The sequence below is a fragment of the Bombina bombina genome, chromosome 1 (genome assembly GCF_027579735.1).
Source record: "Bombina bombina isolate aBomBom1 chromosome 1, aBomBom1.pri, whole genome shotgun sequence".
NCBI lineage: Eukaryota > Metazoa > Chordata > Amphibia > Anura > Bombinatoridae > Bombina > Bombina bombina.
In genome coordinates this window covers 552,996,224-553,020,782 of record NC_069499.1, presented here as the reverse complement: position 1 = coordinate 553,020,782, position 24,559 = coordinate 552,996,224, and the positions used below count along the sequence as shown (strand labels likewise).

At 40.4% G+C, this 24,559-nt stretch overlaps 1 protein-coding gene across 1 annotated transcript in view; it reads left to right on the top strand.

Annotated features, from left to right (window-relative positions):
• The window catches only part of LOC128645613 (aldehyde oxidase 2), a 243,993-nt gene extending 234,181 nt beyond the window's left edge, over window positions 1-9,812 (top strand). The window contains exon 28 of the mRNA XM_053698720.1: window positions 9,676-9,812. The gene's annotated coding sequence lies outside the window, so the exon portion shown is untranslated. The remainder of the gene's footprint in view (window positions 1-9,675) is intronic.
• The last annotated feature ends 14,747 nt before the right edge of the window (window positions 9,813-24,559 follow it).

Here is a 24,559-nt window from a genome sequence, read left to right as displayed (position 1 = left end):
GTGTGTTAAACTTAGTTTTTATTCTTCAATCAAAAGTTTGTTATTTTAAACGGCACCGGAGTGTGTTGTTTGTTCTCAAGCAGCATTAGAAGAAGAATCTGCTTGAGTTTTTCTATGATCTTAGAGGTCGTAACTAAGATCCACTTGCTGTTCTCGGCCATTCTGAGGAGTGAGGTAACTTCAGAACAGGGGATAGCATGCAGGGCCCACCTGCAAGGAGGTATGTGCAGTAGATTATTTTCTAAGGAATGGCATTGACTGAGAAAATACTGCTAATACCGATATAATGTAAGTGCAGCCTTAAATGCAGTAGTAGCGACTGGTATCAGGCTGATATGTATGTATGTATACTCTGAGGTATTTCTGGGGAATGGAATTTCACTAAGAAAATACTGTCAATATTAAAGTAATATTTGAACCTACACTGCAGTGAAAGCGACTAGCAGCAGGTTTATTAATAACACTTCATAACTTTCAATTTTAAAACGTTTACTGGCATGTTAATCGTTTTTTCTGAGGTACTTGGTGATAAAACTTTATGGGCATGATTTTTACCACATGGCTGTTGTTTTTTCTGCATTAAAACAGTTTACTGAGCTTCCCCACTATTGTAATATGAGTGGGAGGGGCCAATTTTAGCGCTTTATTGCGCAGTAAAAATTTAGTCACAGTCTTCCTATTTCTTCCTCCATGATCCAGGACGTCTCTACAGAGCACAGGGGTCTCCAAAACTAGTTTTGAGGGAGGTAATCAGTCACAGCAGACCTGTGACAGTGTGTTTGACTGTGATAAAAAAACGTTTATTATTTCAACTGTTATCCGTTTTGGGTATTAAGGGGTTAATCATCCTTTTGCTGGTGGGTGCAATCCTCTGCTAACTTTATACATTTTCTGTCAAAAATTGGTTGTTTTAACATATTTGCGTCATTGTTAATTCAAATGTGTCACATTTTTATGTTTTCTTAAAGGCGCAGTAGCGTTTTTTATATAGCTTGTAAATTTATTTAAAAGTTTTTTTTCCAAGCTTGCTAGTTTTATTGCTAGTCTGTTTAAACATGTCTGACACAGATGAATCTGTTTGTTCACTATGTTTAAAGGCCAATGTGGAGCCCAATAGAAATTTGTGCACTCAATGTATAGATGCTACTTTGAATAAAAGTAAAACTTTATATGTTAAGAAAATATCACCAGACAACGAGGGGGAAGTTATGCCGACTAACTCTCCTCACGTGTCAGTACCTTCGCCTCCCGCTCAGGAGGTGCGTGATATTGTGGCGCCAAGTACATCAGGGTGGCCCTTACAAATCACTTTGCAAGACATGGCTAATGTTCTGACTGAAGTACTATCTAAATTGCCAGAATTAAGAGGTAAACGCGATCACTCTGGGGTAAGAACAGAGTGCGCTGATAATAGTAGAGCCATGTCTGATACTGCGTCACAATTTGCAGAACATAAGGACGGAGAGCTTCATTCTGTGGGTGACGGATCTGATCCAAGTAAACTGGATTCAGAGATTTCAAATTTTAAATTTAAGATTGAGAACCTCCGTGTATTACTAGGGGAGGTATTAGCGGCTCTGAATGATTGTAACACGGTTGCAATTCCAGAGAAAGTATGTAGGCTGGATAAATATTTTGCGGTACCGACGTGTACTGACGTTTTTCCTATACCTAAAAGGCTTACAGAAATTGTTAACAAGGAGTGGGATAGACCCGGTGTGCCTTTTTCACCCCCTCCTATATTTAGAAAGATGTTTCCAATAGACGCCGCCACACGGGACCTATGGCAGACGGTCCCTAAGGTGGAGGGAGCAGTTTCTACTTTGGCTAAGCGCACCACTATCCCGGTGGAGGATAGCTGTGCTTTTTCAGATCCAATGGATAAAAAGTTAGAGGGTTACCTTAAGAAAATGTTTGTTCAGCAAGGTTTTATATTACAACCCCTTGCATGCATCGCGCCTGTCACTGCTGCTGCGGCATTCTGGTTTGAGTCTCTGGAAGAGACCCTTAGCACAGCTCCATTGGATGAGATTATAAACAAGCTTAAAGCCCTTAAGCTAGCTAATTCATTTATTTCTGATGCCGTAGTACACTTAACCAAACTTACGGCTAAGAACTCCGGATTCGCCATTCAAGCGTGCAGAGCGCTGTGGCTTAAATCCTGGTCAGCTGATGTGACTTCTAAATCTAAATTGCTTAATATTCCTTTCAAAGGGCAGACATTATTCGGGCCCGGCTTGAAAGAAATTATTGCTGACATTACTGGAGGTAAGGGCCATGCCCTGCCTCAAGACAGGGCCAAACCAAAGGCTAAACAGTCTAATTTTTGTGCCTTTCGTAATTTCAAGACAGGAGCAGCATCGACTTCCTCTGCTCCAAGACAGGAAGGAACTGTTGCTCGCTTCAGACAGGGCTGGAAACCTAACCAGTCCTGGAACAAGGGCAAGCAGGCCAGAAAACCTGCTGCTGCCCCTAAGACAGCATGAAGTGAGGGCCCCCGATCCGGAAACGGATATAGTGGGGGGCAGACTTTCTCTCTTTGCCCAGGCTTGGGCAAGAGATGTCCAGGATCCCTGGGCGTTGGAAATCATATCTCAGGGATATCTCCTGGATTTCAAAGCATCTCCTCCACAAGGGAGATTTCATCTTTCAAGGTTATCAGCAAACCAGATAAAGAAAGAGGCATTTCTACGATGTGTACAAGACCTCTTACTAATGGGAGTGATCCACCCAGTTCCGCGGTCGGAACACGGGCAAGGATTCTATTCAAATCTGTTTGTGGTCCCCAAAAAAGAGGGAACCTTCAGACCAATCTTGGACTTAAAGATCCTAAACAAATTCCTAAGAGTTCCATCGTTCAAAATGGAAACTATTCGAACCATCTTACCCATGATCCAAGAGGGTCAGTACATGACCACAGTGGATTTAAAGGATGCCTACCTTCACATACCGATTCACAAGGATCATTACCGGTATCTAAGATTTGCCTTCCTAAACAGGCATTACCAGTTTGTAGCTCTTCCCTTCGGGTTAGCTATGGCTCCAAGAATCTTTACAAAGGTTCTGGGCTCTCTTCTGGCGGTACTAAGACCGCGAGGCATAGCGGTAGCTCCGTACCTAGACGACATTCTGATACAAGCGTCAAGTTTCCAAACTGCCAAGTCTCATACAGAGTTAGTTCTGGCATTTCTAAGGTCGCATGGGTGGAAGGTGAACGTAGAAAAGAGTTCTCTATTGCCACTCACAAGAGTTCCCTTTCTAGGGACTCTTATAGATTCTGTAAAAATGAAAATTTACCTGACGGAGGACAGGTTATCAAAACTTCTAAATGCTTGCCGTGTCCTTCATTCCATTCAACAGCCGTCAGTGGCTCAGTGCATGGAGGTAATCGGCTTAATGGTAGCGGCAATGGACATAGTACCATTTGCGCGCCTGCATCTCAGACCGCTGCAATTGTGCATGCTAAGTCAGTGGAATGGGGATTACTCAGATTTGTCCCCTCTGCTAAATCTGGATCAAGAGACCAGAGATTCTCTTCTATGGTGCTTTCTCGGCCACATCTGTCCAAGGGGATGCCCTTCCGCAGGCCAGATTGGACGATTGTAACAACAGACGCCAGCCTTCTAGGTTGGGGCGCAGTCTGGAATTCCCTGAAGGCTCAGGGATCATGGACTCAGGAGGAGAGACTCCTTCCAATAAAGATTCTGGAATTAAGAGCAATTTTCAATGCTCTTCTGGCTTGGCCTCAGTTAGCAACTCTGAGGTTCATCAGGTTTCAGTCGGACAACATCACGACTGTGGCTTACATCAACCATCAAGGAGGAACAAGGAGTTCCCTAGCGATGATGGAAGTCTCAAAGATAATTCGCTGGGCAGAGTCTCACTCTTGCCACCTGTCAGCGATCCACATCCCAGGCGTGGAGAACTGGGAGGCGGATTTTCTAAGTCGCCAGACCTTTCATCCGGGGGAGTGGGAACTTCATCCGGAGGTGTTTGCCCAACTCCTTCATCATTGGGGCAAACCAGATCTGGATCTCATGGCGTCTCGCCAGAACGCCAAGCTACCTTGTTACGGATCCAGGTCCAGGGACCCGGGAGCGGTGCTGATAGATGCTCTGACAGCACCTTGGGTCTTCAACATGGCTTATGTGTTTCCACCCTTCCCGATGCTTCCTCGATTGATTGCCAGGATCAAACAGGAGAGAGCATCAGTGATTCTAATAGCGCCTGCGTGGCCACGCAGGACCTGGTATGCAGATCTAGTGGACATGTCGTCCTGTCCACCATGGTCTCTGCCTCTGAGACAGGACCTTCTGATTCAGGGTCCTTTCAAACATCCAAATCTAATTTCTCTGAGGCTGACTGCATGGAGATTGAACGCTTGATTCTATCAAAGCGTGGATTCTCTGAGTCAGTGATTGATACCTTAATACAGGCTAGGAAACCTGTTACCAGGAAAATTTACCATAAAATATGGCGCAAATACTTATATTGGTGCGAATCCAAGAGTTACTCATGGAGTAAGGTTAGAATTCCTAGGATATTGTCTTTTCTACAAGAAGGTTTAGAAAAGGGTTTATCTGCTAGTTTGTTAAAGGGACAGATTTCAGCTCTGTCTATCCTTTTACACAAACGTCTGGCAGAAGTTCCAGACGTTCAGGCTTTTTGTCAGGCTTTGGCTAGGATTAAGCCTGTGTTTAAGACTGTTGCTCCGCCGTGGAGCTTAAACTTAGTTCTTAACGTTCTGCAAGGTGTTCCGTTTGAACCCCTTCATTCCATCGATATCAAGCTGTTATCTTGGAAAGTTCTGTTTTTAATGGCTATTTCCTCGGCTCGAAGAGTCTCTGAGTTATCGGCTTTACATTGTGATTCTCCTTATCTGATTTTTCATTCAGACAAGGTAGTTCTGCGTACTAAACCTGGGTTCTTACCTAAGGTAGTCACTAACAAGAATATCAATCAAGAGATTGTTGTTCCATCATTGTGCCCTAACCCTTCTTCAAAGAAGGAACGACTTTTGCACAATCTGGACGTTGTCCGTGCCCTGAAATTTTATTTGCAGGCAGCTAAAGATTTTCGTCAAACTTCTTCCCTGTTTGTCGTTTATTCTGGACAGAGGAGAGGTCAAAAAGCTTCGGCTACCTCTCTCTCTTTTTGGCTTCGTAGCATAATACGTTTAGCCTATGAGACTGCTGGACAGCAGCCTCCTGAAAGGATTACAGCTCATTCTACTAGAGCTGTGGCTTCCACTTGGGCCTTTAAGAATGAGGCCTCTGTTGAACAGATTTGCAAGGCTGCAACTTGGTCTTCACTTCACACTTTTTCAAAATTTTACAAATTTGACACTTTTGCTTCTTCGGAGGCTGTTTTGGGGAGAAAGGTTCTATAGGCAGTGGTTCCTTCCGTGTAAAGATCCTGCCTGTCCCTCCCGTCATCCGTGTACTTTTAGCTTTGGTATTGGTATCCCATAAGTAATGGATGACCCGTGGACTGACTACACTTAACAGGAGAAAATATAATTTATGCTTACCTGATAAATTCATTTCTCCTGTAGTGTAGTCAGTCCACGACCCGCCCTGTTTTTTACGGCAGGTCTAAATTTTAATTAAACTCCAGTCACCACTGCACCCTATAGTTTCTCCTTTCTCGTATGGTTTCGGTCGAATGACTGGATATGACGTAGAGGGGAGGAGCTATATAGCAGCTCTGCTTGGGTGATCCTCTTGCACTTCCTGTTAGGGAGGAGTTATAATCCCATAAGTAATGGATGACCCGTGGACTGACTACACTACAGGAGAAATGAATTTATCAGGTAAGCATAAATTATATTTTATGTACATGTGCTTTGCAATGTGATCCAGAGAACAGGTTTTGTTCCAAGAAGCTAGGACCATCCTCTATATCCTATATATCATATACCTTTTGGAACAGTTATGTATGTCCGGGCATATTCGCCTGTACTTTAGCTTATGGGATCATGTCATCCTATTCTAGTTTAATTTGCGTATTGTGGTTGTGTTGTGAATAAACTTTTATGGTTGTGTCCTCTGTTCCCATATGAAAATTATGTCGAGAATAAAGTTGCGTTTCCCAATATAACAATAGTGCATTTTCTCAAGCGAGATAATATGATTCATTTCGGAGACCCATTGCGGGAAGGTAGGTGGTTGTTGTGACTTCCAGAATCTGGGGATTAATCTTCTTGCAACGGTTCTACTCTTATAAATATTTGATTAAGAAAGAGGCATAGGTTTAGGTTGTCTTAAGCGCAAGATTTATCAAGTACAAGGAATAATTCTACTATAGGTTCTCCTCAACTCGCCTTTAGAGAAACGTCTCAGTGTGCTCAAATTCTTTAAAAAATAATGTGTGTTTTTTGTGCTTCTCCATAGGCGATCTAAGGAGATGTATATAGATACATTTCTACAGTCAAATTAGTATCTGAGCCTTATTTATGAATGATAATAAGCAACTATTCTTCATGTAAGTTGTATATGAACCAGTAGCAATATTTTTACAACCCCACTAGTAGCTTTGTTAACGCCCCTCTTCAACAAACTGTCATGGAAGAAAATAATCTCTTTTAATTATTTCTGTGCCCTTTTATATATTATTTTTGTGCTACTATATATATTTTGAGTTCCAATATATATATTTTGCGCTACAATATGCATTAGTATTGAAATTCGTTATATATTATTTTTTCGCCTTGTTGAGCCATTTTTCTTTTTTCTAGCATGGTTCTACAACTGGTAGAGAATATATTTCTAAAGCTATTTTCCACAGAAGTTATGGAGAACTTTAATGCACCCATTTGCAGGAGAACTGTCAGTCCACTACAGTGGCGGATCCAGGGGGGGGGCAATTGCCCCCCCCCCCGAGAATTTAGTGAGAAAGGGCTTCCCTATTCCGCCGGCGCCGCGCCGCGCCGGTGACGTCACATGCCGGCGCTCAGACTCAGCGCGGTATATATTAGTGGGGGGAGGGAAGCTGCATGCGGAGTCGGAGGAGCCGCGGAGACCGGAGACAGTACTGTGACTGTGTGTCCTGAGCACAGCCACAGCCAAGTCACAGCGCTACTAGCCACGACTAGCCCCTGAACCCTAACCTGGATTCCTGGACCAGCGACCAGGTAGTGTAATTTTGGGACATAAAAATTATTATTAAAATGCCTGCATGGTCAGGGTCTGTGACTATAAACCAAATAAAAAAAAGACCCCACCACTATTCCCTTTATACCCCTAAACATTAGCCACAATATCTCTCTTTCTCTTTATATATATTGATTGAGCTGGCCATGGGGCAGTGGTCACAGCAGGGGAAAGCTTAATGACACCCTTATAGTGATCTATCTCCTGGTCACCCAACCATGCTGCATAGACTTTCACCTCTCCTGCAAACTGCCAGCCACCTATGCACAGACTGCCACCTTTGCTGTTCACCTAGCCCTGCATAGACTGCCACCTTCCCCTGCAGACTACCAGCTACCCAATGTATAGACTGCCACCTCCCCCTGTACACCCAGCCCTGCATAGACTGCTACATCACCTTGCAATTTGAAGATTATTTTAATAATTTACAGGTTGGAAACAAATTAAGATATTATTTGTTTTGTGTATATGCTATAAAAAGATGGATAACAGGTATATTAAATTAACACTGTACTCACTATTGCAACTGCAGTTGTTATAGTGCCTACAGTAATTCCACCTCGGTCCCAAGCTCAAAAAATATATATTTTAATATTTCGAAGGCTTGGAAGTCGCCTCTCATACCACAGCATTATGTGATGTCAGATGCACATGCCCCTGCTCACCCAGACCTGCATAAACTGACAGCTACCCCTGCTCACCCAGTCCTGCACAGACTGCCACCTGCACACCCAGCCCTGCATAGACTTTGCACATAATTGTGTATGGTTTGTTACGATTTTGTCTGTGAATATTCTGTTCTATAATCAGTATACAAACTCCTGATAAAAAAGTCTACAAAACTGTTAAATAATAAAGTTATATGTGGTTAAATGTCACCTGTTTCTATTTTTTTAAATCCATAATTTGGAAAGACAAATGTGACTGTTTTTAAATAAGGTTAGAGCTGTACGATAGGTTAAATAAAATAGTCTGTTCTATAAGCACTCATTATTTTCTGTCCGCCGCCACAAAAAAATCTGGAAGTGCCCCTCCCGAGACCAGGCTCTGGATCTGCCACTGGTCCGCTATAGGAGAAAATAAATGATAAATTTGTAACTAGTCAAATTAATGAGGTGTGCTATAGGAAATATTACTAAAACAATCTAATTTAACCTTTGTGCTAAGGAGAACGGGAACAGAGTATGAGAATTTTACAGTTGAACTTGCCAAAAATGAGGCGCATTTTTGAATGATAAATAGGGGCATTTATTTGTGTGGGCATTTTTAGGAGCAAATATAGGAGAATAGCAATGATATATCTAGCCCATATTACTCGGAACAAGGTATAATGGGCAAGAAATATACACCTTAATCCATGAAAACCAGAAGGATGAGTGACCTAGATTTGGAAAAAAAAAGGTTATTATTTTGGCCTCTAAGCTGCTATAGAGTTGTTCTAGGATTTTTTGCCTGTATAAATAGTTATCAGTTACTAGTTATTGTATAAAAAAAAAAAGCAAAAAACAGTGGGCATTTGCCCCTTCTTGTCCCTCCGTATAAATCCATGATGTGCACAGTTATGAGGAATATATGTCAAAAATAACTGTTTGATATTCTACCAGTTAAATAACTGATAAGAAATGTTGTTTCTGCTGTAATCCAGGATTTAAAAAGATAATGTTAATTTTCGTGTGTATGTAGACATAACTCCTTTATTATTGACATGGTGGAGTGACTTGCATCAGCCCTACCATACACTGATAAACATGTTACAAAATGCCTACAATGTCCATTAATCAGTGGCTGCACATGGGGATTAAAAACCTTTTGAATAGATAAAGAACATTGAGCAAAATGAGTAGAAAATGTTTGGGAAGTATCTTCTGTCAATGATGGAATCCAATCCTGGAAAGCTGTGTTCTTTTTTGATAGAAAATTTTAAACAGATTCCCTTCTTTTAAAATGTATTTAACCCCTGTTTTTCTCCAGATGTGGATATGGCTTCTCACTTGCTCACTTGCTACATACAGGAGTGCTGTAGGAGCGCAACTTTGACTTTATAGATCATTTCCATGCAGTGTTTAAACACATAGGGCATGTTCAAAGCAGAGTATGCTGCTCCAGAGCCCCATATGTGAGACTGCTTCCTGCAGCGTAAGAAGCATCAGTCATTAGACCAATGCTTCTTACTCTCTTCACCACCTCAGTGAAGAATCACCACAAACTTGCTCGCTCGGGGTAATTGACAGACCCTTCTCTCACTTGATTGGTTGCACGAGAGAAGGGGTGGACATTACACACTCATCGGAGTGTGTAATGATGCATACGGGGCACTGGATGAACAGATCCACTGCCCATGTGGAGCAAAGGCGTGTGGACAACTTCTCAAGTTGAGAAGCTTGTCCGCATGCCGCTTAGTACATGGGGCCCATAGTAAAAGTTGGGAGTTTATTTAAAAATAATCCATTCTATTTTATAGAGATTATAGATCTATCAACTTTGATGTCTATTTAATCAGTTTTTTTTTCTTTTTGTCCAACAGGTTTAACAAAGAAATCAACGTATTCATCAAACTACCGCAGACAGAAGATGGAACAAAACTCTCTATATAAGCATATGTATTTAATATAACATTGATTTTTTTTAAAAAAAATCTGAAATAAACAGTTCTTTGAAGGATGTCATCTTGAGTAAAAGAAGATACTTTACAGAGAAAATACATCTGTACCTGAATTACACGCTGCCTTATGTTTTTATCTGTTAACATTATAGAATAAGCATCTGCAAATAAAGAACAGTGAATTCATACATAAATGTGTGTGTATATATATATATATATATATATATACACACACATACGTATATATATATATATATATATATATATACACACAGAGGCGTAACTAGAAACCACAGGGCCCAGGTGCAAGAATCTAAGAAGGGCCCCCACCCAAAAAAAGTGAATTTGATATATATCTTTATATATATATATATATATATATATATATATATATATATATATATATATATATTTAAAACACAGAAAATTGTGAATCAGATTACATGTATGCAAAAGGAGGTACCCTGTGCCCACAGTCTGTGAGTACTGTATAGACTGACACTGTTTACCCCCTGCCCCCCCATGCTGTAGTAACAAGGTTTGTAATTTGCTGGTTCCACAAACATACACACATACATGCATAAATACACACACATAAACACCAATGGGTAAAACAGAAACACTATCCCCTGTATTCAGAGACACTAGTGAAGTATCATGTCACACTCACATATCAGTGCAGGCAGTGGCAGGTCAACGTTTTTTATTGTAAAAAAAATAAAAAATAAATTTTGAAGCTGGGCCAAGTTGCAATTGTGCCCTCTGCACCCCCTGCAGTTTCACCCCTGTATATACACACATGTTAGTATATATATATATCATGGAAATGGATTGCAATCTCTAACCAGGCTGGGTGCACATCCCTAGGTCCTACAAAACTATCACACACACACACACACACATATAAATATATATATATAAATATATATATATATATACAGTATATACATACATATTTATATCATGTGATCTAAAATGTTTTAGGGTAATTTATGAACCTTCCTGCAGTGTGAGAGCCTCACAGTAATGCCTCTGTCTGATTTTAAAGGAAAAGTGAGAAATGACACTGCAACCGTATAAAGCTTGGTTTCTAATGGATATTTTATTTCATTAAAATGTAACACAGTGTTTTATAAATCATAACCATTGGAATAGCTCATTTCTACCAGTGTATAATATAGCTTAATGTATTACAGGATAATATAATGCTTTCACATTCATTTAATTTAAACGAAGCAGTTATAATATAATATGTTTCAGATATTTCAACAATCTTTATTTTTAATCAGCAAAAATACAAAGAACAGAGAACATATTGTGCAGATTTATCACTTAACCATACAGGAAGGTGCACCTAGAAAGTTACCTGTGTTAACTAATGGGCATAGTTTATTGTTTTTTAATCTTTATGTTTTATTTTTTTACTTTCAATATTGGTATTGATCCAGTAAATGCCTGTATAATTGTTCATGTTTTTATTTCATGGATTAAGCACTAAGCAAGAACATTAGATTTGCTGGTGTTATGGTATTTAACAATATAAAATTATTATTTAGGTATAGGTATACAGTGCAGACATCAAAAGCCTAACCCTGCCCCATATTTGTCTCTATTTAACCACACAAACATGATCACAGATAAGGAACTGTAAAACAATATAAATCTTGTTAATAGCAAATAACAATGGTAATCCGTCAAGATTTTTATATCCAAATACGGATATTGTGGGTAGAATTTTGCTATTGAAAAACAATTGATGTGAACAAGATTTTAATCTGTTCAATAAATATTTGCACTTACCTAGTATGTTAATTTAGTGCAAAAATGCATAAAAATTGTGTAATAACAATCGGCTAGATTACGAGTTGTGCGTTAGGGTTAAAAAGCAGCGCTAAGAGGTCCTAACGCTGCTTTTTAATGCCCGCTGGTATTACGAGTCTTGAAATGACAGGTGTACCGCTCACTTTTTTGGTCAGACTCGAAAATACTGCAAATCCACTTACGTCAATTGCGTATCCTATATTTTCTATGGGACTTGCATAACACCTGTATTACGAGTCTAACCAAAAGTGAGCGGTACAGCCTTTCCTATCAAGAATGAAGGTTCCTTTAAATGACGTCATCCAAGATGGCGTCCCTTGAATTCCGATTGGCTGATAGAATTCTATCAGCCAATCGGAGTTAAGGTAGAAAATATCCTATTGGCTGATTGATTGAGCTGGCATTCTATTGGCTGATTGATCAACCAATAGAATGCAAGCTCAATCCTATTGACTGATTGCCAAAGTCATCAATGAAGCCGGGCGAAGTTGTCCTCCAGACGGGCAAAAGTCTTCATCAAAGCCAGCCAGAAGAGGTCCTCCAGACGGGCAGAAGTCTTCATCCAGGCGGCATCTTCTATCTTCATCCATCCGGCGCGGAGTGGCTCCATCTTCAAGACATCTGACGCGGAGCATCCTCTTCAAACGAAGTCCAACTGAAGAATGAAGGTTCCTTTAAATGATGTCATCCAAGAGCTCGCCTTCTATTGGTCAGATGTCTTGAAGATGGAGCCGCTCCGCGCCGGATGGATGAAGATAGAAGATGCCGCCTGGATGAAGACTTCTGCCCATCTGGAGGACCTCTTCTGGCCGGCTTCGATGAAGACTTTTGCCCGTCTGGAGGACCACTTCGCCCGGCTTTGTTGATGACTTCGGCCCGGCTGGGTGAAGACTTATCAAGGTAGGGTGATCTTCAAGGGGTTAGTGTTAGGTTTTATTAAGGGGGTATTGGGTGGGTTTTAGAGTAGGGTTGGGTGTGTGGGTGGTGGGTTTTAATGTTGGGGGGATATTGTACTTTTTTTACAGGTAAAATAGCTGATTACTTTGGGGCAATGCCCCGCAAAAGGCCCTTTAAAGGGCTATTTGTAATTTAGTATAGGGTAGGGCTTTTTATTATTTTGGGGGGCTTTTTTAATTTATTAGGGGGATTAGGTTAGGTATAATTAGTTTAAAAAACTTGTAATTATTTTATTATTTTCTGTAATTTAGATAATTTTTTAAAATTGTATTTAATTGTAGTTAATTTAGGTAATTAATTTAATTATAGTGTAGTGTTAGGTGTAATTGTAACTTAGGTTAGGATTTATTTTACAGGTAAATTTGTCTTTATTTTAACTAGGTAGTTATTAAATAGTTAATAACTATTACTGTTACTATTTAATAACTATTGTACCTAGTTAAAATAAATACAAAGTTGCCTGTAAAATAAAAATAAATCCTAAGCTAGCTACAATGTAACTATTAGTTATATTGTAGCTATCTTAGGGTTTATTTTATAGGTCAGTATTTAGTTTTAAATAGGAATAATGTAGGTAATGATATTAATTTTATTTAGATTTATTTGAATTATATTTAAGTTAGCTGGCATTCTATTGGCTGATTGATCAACCAATAGAATGTGAGCTCAATCCTATTGACTGATTGCCAAAGTCATCAATGAAGCCGGGCGAAGTGGTCCTCCAGACGGGCAAAAGTCTTCATCGAAGCCAGCCAGAAGGCATTAGGGTTAGACTTAGGTTTAGGGGTTAATAACTTTAATATAGTGGCGGCGACATTGGGACGGCAGATTAGGGGTTAATAAATATAATGTAGGTGTCGGTGATGTTGGGGGCGGCAGATTAGGGGTTCATAAGTATAATGTAGGTGGCGGCAGTGTCCGGAGCGGCAGATTAGGAGTTAATATTATAATGTAGGTTGTGGCGATGTCGGGCGCGGCAGATTAGTGGTTAATAAGTGTAAGATTAGGGGTGTTTAGACTCGGGGTTCATGTTAGGGTGTTAGGTGTAGACATAAATGTATTTTCCCCATAGGAATCAATGGGGCTGCGTTAGGAGCTTTACGCTGATTTTTTTGCAGGTGTTAGGTTTTTTTTCAGCCGGCTCTGCCCCATTGATCCCTATGGGGAAATTGTGCACGAGCATCTTTTACCAGCTCACCACTAACGTAAGCAGCGCTGGTATTGAGGTGAGATGTGGAGCTAAATTTTGCTCTCCGCTCACTTTTCTGCAGCTAAAAAACCCGCTATAATACCAGCGTTGTCTGTAGGTGAGCGGTGAGGGAAAACTGCTCGTTAGCACCACACAGTATTACCGACAAAACTCATAATCTAGGTGAAGGTGTTTACGGTCCATTTAATAACCTTCTCTTGAAAATAGTTCTAAATGGTTATATATATATATATATATATATATATATATATATATATATATATATATGTATATGTGTATGTATATATATATATATATATATATATACACACATACAATCATGCACCCCTGCATTTCTGTCAGAAAATGCACCACTTTGCCAGAAAATTGTTGCAATTACAAATGTTTAGGCATTATCATATTTATTTTGTTTTGTTTGTATTGGTATGACACGAAAAAGTGGAGGAAACAAAGCCAAATCTGACACATTCCACGCAAAACTCCAAAAATTGACTGACAAAATGATTGGCACCTTCCCAAAATTGTAAGAAATAATTGCATTCCAAGTTTGTGATGGTCCTGTAATTTGTAATTAAATGCATCTGTATCAAGTAACAGGTGCTGACAATATAGAAATCACACCAGCAACCAGTTAAAATGGTAAAAAATGTATTCAACCTTTCTGTTGGGTGTCTCTGTGTGCCACACTGAGCATGGAGAAGAGAAAGAGCAGCACAATTGTCTGAAGATTTGAGAACAAAAATTGTGGAAAAGCATGGACAATCTCAAGGTTACAAGTTAATCTCCAGAGATCTTAATGTTCCTGTGTCCACTGTGTGAAACATTGTCAAGAAGTTTACAGTCCATGGCACTGTAGCTAATCTCCCTGGACGTGGACAAAAGAGAAAAATTGATCAAAGATTGCAATGAGGGATTGTTCAAATGGTGGATAAATAACCTTGATCATCTTCCAGATAAATTCAAACTGACCTTCAGGCATAGGATACAAATGTTAGGCGAAACGCGTTGACGTTAAAAGCAGAGACCATCAGGAGTCTAACTACAGCACCGAAGAAAGAACTTCAAGGAAATTCATCTTTTCCTGTAGAATCCTGTAACTTACAAGACAGAGGGAATACAAACGGCCATTTGTTGGAAACCATCCCGCTTTCATTACGCAGGAGCGTACGTCAACACAGCTGATTTGGAGTCAGTCTGCAGTGAAACACAAGGAACGGAACACACTACCGGAGGATATTCACAGTAAGTCTGTGCTTGACTATATAAGAGTCTGAAGACCCAGGTATGCCAAATTTCTTTTCACATCATTAAGACTTTATACAAACCTATTGGTCAGAATTATTGATTGTTCTCCAAACATAAACTGGAGATACTGACACTATCAGATGCGGTTTAACCCAATCCCTTAAAAATAAGAGTGAACATTTTGATATTTGACTTTCCTAACCGCTATTCAATCACTGAATGAATTTTTAGTCATTAAGCTGATTACCGATCAGTTTTGCAAGAGTTATGATTGTTAAGGTGGATTCTATTACATATTGAAAAAAATCGTTGTGCAACTTCTTAATGTTTTTATTCTTTGTATCACGTTAATATTGGTTGGAATTGTAAGAGATACATTTTATGGGAGACGTCCCCCGTTTTTTTAATAGTTTATGTATTTATATATGTATTTCATTGTAATCACAATAATAAATTAATATTTTTATACATAATAAGGTTTATAGATTCATCTTCATGAACCCTTGAGCTCATTAGCGCTCCCTAAATTTTTTACTGTGTGTTTAACTATATAATTCTATCAATCTTAGGGAAAATTGATTAGTAGGGGAGCTAGGGGTTAACAGCTTGCACTATACGTCGCCATCTGAATGAAAAGGGACGCTATGGTCGAAGGCCTAGGAGGACCCCACTTCTGACACAGAAACATAAAAAAAAAGCCAGATTGGAGTTTGCCAAAAACTTACCTGAGGAAGCCAAAATCATTTTGGGAGAATTTGTTGTGGACAGACAAAAGAAAATTACAGCATTTTGGTAAAGTCCATCATTCTACTGGTTTCAGAAAAAGAAATGAGGCTTTTAATGAAAAGAATACAGTCCATACAGTCAAACATGGTGGAGGTTTTGGGGTTGCTTTGCTGCTTCAGGCACTGGATGTCTTGACTGTGTGCATGGCATTATGAAATCTGAAGACTACCAAAGAATTCTGTGGTGCAATGTAGGGCCCAGTGTCAGAAAGTTGGGTCTCCATCAGAGGTCATGGGTCTTGCAGGACAATGACCTAAAGCACATGTCAAAAAGCACCCATAAATGGTTTAAGACAAAGTGCTGGAGAGTACTGAAGTGGTCAGCAATAAGTCTAGATCTCAATCCCATAGAGCAACTTTGTTGAGATCTCAAAACAGCAGTTGGGAATAGGAACCCTTCCAATCTGAGAGACCTGGAGCAGTTGGTGAAAGAAGAGTGGTCCAAAATTCCAATAGAGAGGTGTAAAAAACTAATTGATGGTTACAGGAAGCGATTGATTTCAGTTATTTTTTCAAAGGGGTGTGCTACCAAATATTAAATTGAGGGTGCCAATAATTTTGTCCAGTCCATTTTTGGAGTTTTGCGTGGAATGTGTCAGATTTGGCTTTTTTCTCTCCACTTTTTTGTGTCATACCAATACAAAAAAAAGAAATAAACATGAGAATGCCTAAATATTTGTAATTACAACAATTTTCTGGGCGAAGTGGTGCATTATCTAAAAGAAATGCAGGGATGCCAATATTTTTGGCCATCACTGTATATATATGAATGTATGTATATATATATATATATATATATATATATATATATATATATATATATATATATATATATATATATATATATATACACACACACATACCTAACCTACTGTACTGTGCTTGTACATATTTAAATATTTATATATTACTAATATGAACAGTGATAATATTGTAGGAGTGATAAGGGGTATATCACGAGGGTTTACGCTCATCGGGGGTTGAAACAAAACAAAACACAATTGCATGAGCCCAATTGCGATTTTTGCTAGAATCATTACCGCGACTTCAGTGCTCTGGTTAACTGTTTTGGGAAACATAAATGTGTCACAAAACACATAAAAAATACATTAAAAAGTGAAGTTACACACATAATAACACCATCTAATAAAATGTATTAAAAATAAAATATTGCACAAAAAGTTATAAAGGCTCAAATATATGAGGTCTCAGGTGTTAGAAAAAAAGGCAGGTAAATTAACATTGAGACACATATATATACTTGTCTAAAAATGTATATGTATGTGTATGTATATATATATATATATATATATATATATATATATATATATATATATTTATGTGTACATATGCATTCATGTATTTATATGTGTATATATGTGTTTACATAAAAACACATACATACATATGTATACATGTATAGACATATATAAGTGCATTGGAGCCCTTTGCTGTTAAGTAGATGAAAACATGTAAAAGTATATTTATGCAATATTCATATATAAGTGTTATATTGTGTATTTACTGTATATTTCCCATTCCAATGTTCTACACCCAAACTCATATTTGCATATGCGCTAACCTGACATGAAAATATGAATATTTCACATTCCAATGTTCTGCACATAGCAGAAGAATATGTTCTATTTATTTAAAAATACTTATTTCTATATATATCTGATGGTATTGGTATTGTGGTACAATATATATTTATACCTATATATAGATGATTATATAGGTATAGATATATTCAGATATATATAGGAATATATATTTAAAAATACATAGAACATTAGTGATGTCGCGAATAGTTCGCCGGCGAATAGTTCCCGGCGAACATAGCTTGTTAGCGTTCGCCGCGGCAGGCGAACATATGCGATGTTCGATCCGCCCCCTATTCTTAGTGAGAGGAGGGACAGTGTAGCTGCTGCTGATTTAATAGGGAAATCGATAGCTAGGCTAGTGTATTCAGTGTCCACTACAGTCCTGAAGGACTCATCTGATCTCTGCTGTAAGGACAGCACCCCAAAAAGCCCTTTTTAGGGCTAGAACATCAGTCTGCTTTTTTTTTTTTTTTTTTCCTGTGTAATCTAATTGCAGTTGCCTGCCTGCCAGCGTGTGTGTCAGGCTCACAGCGTATACTGTGCCCACTTGCTCAGTGCCACCACTCATATCTGGTGTAACAGTAGTGTACATTTAAAAAAAACAACACTTTCTCTTGTTAAGTGTATCCAGTCCACGGATCATCCATTACTTGTGGGATATTCTCCTTCCCAACAGTAAGTTGCAAGAGGATCACCCACAGCAGAGCTGCTATATAGCTCCTCCCCTAACTGCCATATCCAGTCATTCTCTTGCAACTCTCAACAAAGATGGACGTAGTAAGAGGAGAGTGGTGTATTATAGTTAGTTTCTTAACTTCAATCAAAAGTTTGTTATTTTTAAATGGTACCGGAGTGTACTGTTTTATCAAAGGCAGCATTAGAAGAAGAATCTGCCTGTGATTTCTATGATCTTAGCAGAAGTAACTAAGATCCATTGCCGTTCTCACATATTCTGAGGAGTGAGGTAACTTCAGAGAGGGAATGGCGTGCAGGTTTTCCTGCAATAAGGTATGTGCAGTAAACATATTTCTAGGGATGGAACTTGCTAGAAAAATGCTGCTGATACCGGATTAATGTAAGTTAAGCCTAAATGCAGTGATTTAATAGTGACTGGTATCAGGCTTATTAACAGAGATACATACTCTTATAAAAGTGTAATATAAAACGTTTGCTGGCATGTTTAATCGTTTTAATATATGCTTTGGTGATAAAACTTATTGGGGCCTAGTTTTTTCCACATGGCTGGCTTTATTTTTGCCTAGAAACAGAGGCTTTCCACTGTTATAGTATAAAAGTTACAGTTGGTGCAGTTAAAATTACAAACTGTGACATTCAGCTTCCCTCAGCAGTCCCCTGCATGCTATAGGACATCTCTGATGGGCTCAAAAGGCTTCAAAAGTAGGAGCTGTGGCAGTTGTTATGACTGTTTAAAAAACATATTTTTCGTTTTGTTAATGTTTTTTGTATTAAGGGGTTAATCATCCATTTGCAAGTGGGTGCAATGCTCTGCTAACTTGTTACATACACTGTAAAAACTTCGTTAGTGTAACTGCCTTTTTTCACTGTTATTTCAAATTTTGCCCAAATTTGTTTCTCTTAAAGGCACAGTAACATTTTTTATATTGCTTGTTAACTTTGTTTAAAGTGTTTTCCAAGCTTGCTAGTCTCATTGCTAGTCTATACAAACATGTCTGACACAGAGGAAACTACTTGTTCATTATGTTTAAAAGCCATGGTGGAGCCCCATAGGAGAATGTGTACTAAATGTATTGATTTCACCTTAAACAGTAAAGATCAGTCTTTATCTATAAAAGAATTGTCACCAGAGGGGTCTGTCGAGGGGGAAGTTATGCCGACTAACTCTCCCCACGTGTCGGACCCTTCGCCTCCCGCTCAAGGGACGCACGCTAATATGGCGCCAAGTACATCAGGGATGCCCATAGCGATTACTTTGCAGGACATGGCTGCAATCATGAATAATACCCTGTCACAGGTATTAGCCAGATTGCCTGAATTGAGAGGCAAGCGCGATAGCTCTGGGGTTAGACGAGATACAGAGCGCGTAGATGCTGTAAGAGCCATGTCTGATACTGCGTCACAATATGCAGAACCTGAGGACGGAGAGCTTCAGTCTGTGAGTGACGTCTCTGAATCGGGGAGACCTGATTCAGAGATTTCTAATTTTAAATTTAAGCTTGAGAACCTCCGTGTGTTACTTGGGGAGGTATTAGCTGCTCTGAATGACTGTGACACAATTGCAGTGCCAGAGAAATTGTGTAGGCTGGATAAATACTATGCAGTGCCGGTGAGTACTGATGTTTTTCCAATACCTAAAATGGCTTACAGAAATTATTAGTAAGGAGTGGGATAGACCCGGTGTGCCCTTTTCCCCACCTCCTATATTTAGAAAAATGTTTCCAATAGATGCCACTACAGGGGACTTATGGCAGACAGTCCCTAAGGTGGAGGGAGCAGTTTCTACTTTAGCAAAGCTTACCACTATCCCGGTTGAGGACAGTTGTGCTTTTTCAGATCCAATGGATAAAAAATTAGAGGATTACCTTAAGAAAATGTTTATTCAACAAGGTTTTTATTTTACAGCCCCTTGCATGCATTGCACCTGTCACTGCTGCGGCGGCGGCGTTCTGGTTTGAGGCCCTGGAAGAGGCCATCCATACAGCTCCATTGACTGAAATTATTGACAAGCTTAGAACACTTAAGCTAGCTAACTCATTTGTTTCTGATGCCATTGTTCATTTGACTAAACTAATGGCTAAGAATTCCGGATTCGACATCCAGGCGCGTAGGGCGCTATGGCTTAAATCCTGGTCAGCTGATGTGACTTCAAAGTCTAAATTACTTAACATTCCTTTCAAGGGGCAGACCTTATTCGGGCCTGGTTTAAAAGAAATTATTGCTGACATTACTGGAGGTAAGGGTCATACCCTTCCTCAGGACAGGGCCAAATCAAGGGCCAAACAGTCTAATTTTTTTGCCTTTCGAAATTTCAAGGCAGGTGCAGGATCAGCTCCCTCTACTTCAAAACAAGAGGGAACTTTTCCTCAATCTAAGCAGGCCTGGAAACCTACCCAGTCCTGGAACAAGGGCAAGCAGGCCGAAAGCCTGCTGCTGCCTCCAAGACAGCATGAAGGAGTGGCCCCCTATCCGACAACGGATCTAGTAGGGGGCAGACTCTCTCTCTTCGCCCAGGCGTGGGCAAGAGATGTTCAGGATCCCTGGGCGTTGGAGATCATATCTCAGGGATATCTTCTGGACTTCAAAGCTTCTCCCCCACAAGGGAGATTTCACCTTTCAAGATTATCTGCAAACCAGATAAAGAAAGAGGCATTCCTAAGCTGCGTGCAAGACCTCCTTGTAATGGGAGTGATCCATCCAGTTCCGCGGACGGAACAAGGACAGGGGTTTTATTCAAATCTGTTTGTGGTTCCCAAAAAAGAGGGAACCTTCAGACCAATTTTGGATCTAAAGATCCTAAACAAATTCCTCAGAGTTCCATCATTCAAAATGGAAACTATTCGAACCATTTTACCCATGATCCAAGAGGGTCAGTACATGACCACAGTGGACTTAAAGGATGCCTACCTTCACATTCCGATCCACAAGAATCATCATCGGTTCCTGAGGTTTGCCTTTCTAGACAGGCATTACCAGTTTGTAGCTCTTCCATTCGGGTTGGCTACAGCCCCAAGAATTTTTACAAAGGTTCTGGGCTCACTTCTGGCGGTTCTAAGACCGCGAGGCATAGCGGTGGCTCCTTACCTAGACGACATCCTGATACAGGCGTCAAGCTTTCAAATTGCCAAGTCTCATACAGAGATAGTTCTGGCATTTCTGAGGTCGCATGGGTGGAAAGTGAACGAAGAAAAGAGTTCTCTATCTCCTCTCACAAGGGTTTCCTTCCTAGGGACTCTGATAGATTCTATAGAAATGAAAATTTACCTGACGGAGTCCAGGTTATCAAAACTTCTAAATGCTTGCCGTGTTCTTCACTCCATTCCGCGCCCCACGGTGGCTCAGTGCATGGAAGTAATCGGCTTAATGGTAGCGGCGATGGACATAGTGCCATTTGCGCGCCTTCATCTCAGACCGCTGCAATTATGCATGCTCAGTCAGTGGAATGGGGATTACACAGATTTGTCCCCTCTACTAAATCTGGATCAGGAAACCAGAGATTCTCTTCTCTGGTGGTTATCTCGGGTCCATCTGTCCAAAGGTATGACCTTTCGTAGGCCAGATTGGACCATTGTAACAACAGACGCCAGCCTTCTAGGTTTGGGTGCAGTCTGGAACTCCCTGAAGGCTCAGGGTTCATGGACTCAGGAGGAGAAACTCCTCCCAATAAATATTCTGGAGTTGAGAGCAATATTCAATGCTCTTCTAGCTTGGCCTCAGTTAGCAACACTGAGGTTCATCAGATTTCAGTCGAACAACATCACGACTGTGGCTTACATCATCCATCAAGGGGGGACCAGGAGTTCCCTAGCGATGTCAGAAGTCTCCAAGATAATTCGCTGGGCAGAGACTCACTCTTGCCACCTATCAGCGATCCATATCCCAGGGGTAGAGAACTGGGAGGCGGATTTTCTAAGTCGTCAGACTTTTCATCCGGGGGAGTGGGATCTCCATCCGGAGGTGTTTGCTCAATTGGTTCTCCGTTGGGGCAAACCAGAACTGGATCTCATGGCATCTCGCCAGAACGCCAAGCTTCCTTGTTACGGATCCAGGTCCAGGGACCCAGAAGCGGCACTGATAGATGCTCTAGCAGTGCCTTGGTTCTTCAACCTGGCCACCGTTTCCTCTGCTCCCTCGTCTGATTGCCAAAATCAAACAGGAGAGAGCATCAGTGATATTGATAGCGCCTGCGTGGCCACGCAGGACCTGGTATGCAGACCTAGTGGACATGTCATCCTTTCCACCATGGACTCTGCCTCTGAGACAAGACCTTCTAATACAAGGTCCTTTCAATCATCCGAATCTACTTTCTCTGAGACTGACTGCATGGAGATTGAACGCTTGATCCTATCAAAGCGTGGCTTCTCCGAGTCAGTAATTGATACCTTAATACAGGCACGAAAGCCTGTCACCAGCAAAATTTACCACAAGATTTGGCGTAAATATCTTCATTGGTGTGAATCCAAGAATTACTCATGGAGTAAGGTTAGGATTCCTAGGATATTGTCCTTCCTCCAAGAGGGTTTGGACAAAGGACTATCAGCTAGTTCTTTAAAGGGACAGATTTCTGCTCTGTCTATTCTTTTACACAAGCGTCTGGCAGAAGTTCCAGACGTTCAGGCATTTTGTCAGGCTTTAGTTAGAAATAAGCCTGTGTTTAAACCTGTTGCTCCCCCATGGAGCTTAAACTTGGTTCTTAAAGTTCTTCAAGGGATTCCGTTTGAACCCCTTCATTCTATTGATATCAAACTTCTATCATGGAAAGTTCTTTTTCTGATGGCTATTTCCTCGGCTCGAAGAGTCTCAGAGTTATCTGCCTTACATTGTGATTCTCCTTATCTGATCTTTCATTCAGATAAAGTAGTTCTGCGTACAAAACCTGGGTTTTTACCTAAGGTGGTTTCAATCAAGAGATTGTTGTTCCATCATTATGCCCTAATCCTTCTTCAAAGAAGGAACGTCTTTTGCATAATCTAGACGTAGTCCGTGCATTGAAGTTTTACTTGCAGGCTACTAAAGATTTTCGCCAAACATCTCACCTGTTTGTTATTTACTCTGGACAGAGGAGAGGTCAAAAGGCCTCGGCAACCTCTCTTTCTTTTTGGCTTCGGAGTATAATCCGTTTAGCATATGAGACTGCTGGACAGCAGCCCCCTGAAAGAATTACAGCTCATTCTACTAGAGCTGTGGCTTCCACCTGGGCCTTTAAAAATGAGGCCTCTGTTGAACAGATTTGCAAGGCTGCGACTTGGTCTTCGCTTCATACCTTTTCAAAATTTTACAAATTTGATACTTTTGCTTCTTTGGAGGCTGTTTTTCGGAGAAAGGTTCTACAGGCAGTGGTTCCTTCCGTTTAAGTTCCTGCATTGTCCCTCCCATCATCCGTGTACTTAAGCTTTGGTATTGGTATCCCACAAGTAATGGATGATCCGTGGACTGGATACACTTAACAAGAGAAAACATAATTTATGCTTACCTGATAAATTTATTTCTCTTGTAGTGTATCCAGTCCACGGCCCGCCCTGTCCTTTTAAGGCAGGTCTAAATTTTAATTAAACTTCAGTCACCACTGCACCCTATGGTTTCTCCTTTCTCGGCTTGTTTCGGTCGAATGACTGGATATGGCAGTTAGGGGAGGAGCTATATAGCAGCTCTGCTGTGGGTGATCCTCTTGCAACTTCCTGTTGGGAAGGAGAATATCCCACAAGTAATGGATGATCCGTGGACTGGATACACTACAAGAGAAATAAATTTATCAGGTAAGCATAAATTATGTTTTTTTGACTGTGAAATAATAGCAGACAGCTGCCAGTACCCAAGATGGCCGCCAATAAGGCAGATGGGGAGGGTTAGAGAGCTGTTTTGGGGGGGGATCAGGGAGGTTGGTGGCTAAGGGGGGATGCTACACCACAGCATATGTAAATATGCTAAAAAAATATTTTTTTTAAAAAAAAAACTTTTATTTTAGTACTGGCAGACGTTCTGCCAGTACTTAAGGTGGCGGGGACAATTGTGGGGTGGGGGAGGGAAGGGAGCTGTTTGGGAGGGATCAGGGGGTCTGATGTGTCAGGTGGGAGGCTGATCTCTACACTAAAGCTAAAATTAGACAAAAATGTTTAAAAGTCTGACGCCTAGATTTAGAGTTCTGCGGCCAAAGGGGTGCGTTAGCTACGCTGGCTTTTTTCTGTCCGCACCTTTTAAATACCGCTGGTATTTAGAGTTCACAGAATGGCTGCGTTAGGCTCCAAAAAAGGAGCGTATAGCATATTTACCGCAACTTCAACTCTCGATACCAGCGGTGCTTACGGACGCGGCCAGCTTCAAAAACGTGCTCGTGCACGATTCCCCCATAGAAAACAATGGGGCAGTTTGAGCTGAAAAAAAACCTAACACCTGCAAAAAAGCCGCGTTCAGCTCCTAACGCAGCCCCATTGTTTTCTATGTGTAAACACTTTCTACGTCTGCACCTAACACTCTAACATGTACCCCGA